The sequence below is a fragment of the Dromiciops gliroides genome, chromosome 2 (assembly GCF_019393635.1).
Source record: "Dromiciops gliroides isolate mDroGli1 chromosome 2, mDroGli1.pri, whole genome shotgun sequence".
Taxonomy (NCBI): domain Eukaryota; kingdom Metazoa; phylum Chordata; class Mammalia; order Microbiotheria; family Microbiotheriidae; genus Dromiciops; species Dromiciops gliroides.
The window spans coordinates 488,056,176-488,058,549 of NC_057862.1; the positions used below are offsets into that span (position 1 = coordinate 488,056,176).

General features: G+C 41.5%; 1 pseudogene; it reads right to left on the minus strand.

Annotated features, from left to right (window-relative positions):
* Nucleotides 1-1,121: 1,121 nt before the first annotated feature.
* LOC122742677 lies at nt 1,122-1,840 on the minus strand (annotated as a pseudogene).
* Nucleotides 1,841-2,374: the final 534 nt, after the last annotated feature.

Consider the following 2,374-nt stretch of genomic DNA (forward strand, 5'->3'; position numbering starts at 1 on the left):
TGTGTTTGCAGGATAAGAGCCTTCTGGTGACCAGTAGGAATATTGTAGCCTCTTAGGAAAAGGCGAGATATGCCAACTTATAGGTCAATGGACTCACAATTTAAGTAGGACAACACTTCATAGATTATTCAAGTATTGTACCCAATTAATAAAATTTCTGTGCTGGATAAGTAATCCAGTGACATACCATCTTTCATTTAAAGAAGGCAGTACTCAAGTCACACAATGATGGTGCCCCATATGAGACATCACAACTATATCTATGCTTTATGCACATAAAGGCAATATGAATGCCAAAGACTTATAAATCTTCCAAACTTAGTCTATACTTTAAGAACACAGGCTAAGGAGTTAAGCAGAAGAGCTATAGTGACATCAAGATTACTTAAATTTCTAGTCATTCTAGTCTTTTGTCACCGAGTGTTCTCTTTCAGTAGCAGAAAATAGAGGAAGTTTTGGCCTCTGCATTTTGAACATAATACACATGTGGTTTTCTATAAGAAGCTTACCAGGCCAGACAGTCAGCATTAGCATTGCATAAGAATTCCCAAAGCTTGCCATTGCAGCATTCATATTGAAACAAACAGCAGATTTGAGACCCTGAAGCCCCAGGAGACAGTTTCCCCTGGTACCACATGCAGCTTCAGTTCAGGTTAACAGTTCTACTTAGACAACTGATCAACCCCACTGAGGAAACTTAATCAAGGTGTATAATCATGATTTTATAGGGAAGGAATTTTCTTTGGAAATGTGTAGATCCATTTTTCCATTTCATTATTTAATAAGTAACTCCTTATGAGACTGATCCAAATTTTTTTTTAAATGTAAAACATCAGTTGCCAGTGTAGTAGTGATAACAATACTAATAACAGTCACTTCTATTTGTCTAGTGTTTTATAAACCAAATGTTTTCAAATTCCTCATTCTATGTCTTCACAATAACCCTCTAATGTAGATGTCATAGCAGTGGTTTGCTGGCAAATGTTTAATGACTAAGTTTCAGGAAAAGAGTATACCCAATAAACTTTTTTTGTTGTTTTTGTTTTTGTTTGGAAAAAAGATTTTATTAAAGACCTTTACAGAAGAGTTTGGGGCACACCATTCCAGATGTAAGAGTCCTGTTATGCAGTGGGCACTGGCTGGGGCATAGCCTTCCCACTCTTCTGTTCTGAGATGGGGGTGGTAGGAAGAATCTCATCCTTGGGCTCTACGATGCTCACATGGTCAGGCAGGGGCTTCTTTGGGCCAATATTGTCACTTGGTTCCCAGGGCAACATGATTTTGACTTTAATTCCTAATACACCCTGTCTGAGGAGGATGCAGTGGACAGCTGTGTCGACATAGTAGTTGACAGGGTCTCCACTGTGGATCATCAGACCATCCACAAACTTCATGGACTTGGCCCTCTGGCCTCTGAGTTTACCAGACACCACCACTTCACATCCCTTTGCTCCACTCTCCATAATGAAGCAGAGGACACCATAGCAGGCTCTACGCATAGCAAGGCCTCCCAGGATCTTGTAATGCAGGGACTCAGCCTGAGCAATAGCACAGAGACCTCTGGTGGCCACCTTCTCGGCATACAGCTCTACACTGCCCTCAGGGAAGCCAAACCTCTTCTGCACTACAGCTATCAGTTCACGAATCCAGGGACCCTTCTCCCCAAGGACATTCTGAGTCCTATTAGCCAAGATGATGATTCCTGTCCCGGTTGGGGTAACTCACACCTCCACCCCAGAATAGCCATCCTTAGCCAGCTCCCTGGTGAGAAACTCATTCAGTTCAGCTTAAAGATACCATCAGCAACAAACTTCCTCTTCTTGGAGATCTGTACTGCCATCTTGCACCAACAGGAAAGCCCCAATAAACTTTTATGTTTAACCTGCATTATGAACATTTTTTCCATCATTTTCTTAAGTCAAGACAATCAGCAAAGCAATAAATCAAGCCCTATAATTGTCTCTCCCATTAGAACTGGCCCCAGCACATACCTCGGTCATAGGTATTATTATTCCCATTCCATGGAGAAACAAAGTAAGAATTATATGGTGATAGAATTGAAAAAAAAGACTACAGTCAGGAGTAAAACACAAGTCTCAAAACTCAAAGGGGGTGATAAAGATGTCGGAGGCAGCTTTTGAGAAAATTAGATTAGGTCCATATGGATCATGTCAGACATAGTAGGGATAAAGACAGGGTGGTTACTGGGGCAACACTGGAGATAATACCCTCAAATACAGCTAGGTCTTTGAAGTCTCTGGTGTCCTCCTTCCTGCTGGTGACCCGCCTCTCTGGCACTATTCTATTGGAGTCTGAAGGAAAACCATCCTTCCCCCTATCCCACGTTACTCTGTTCTCGTCTACTTATAATTTG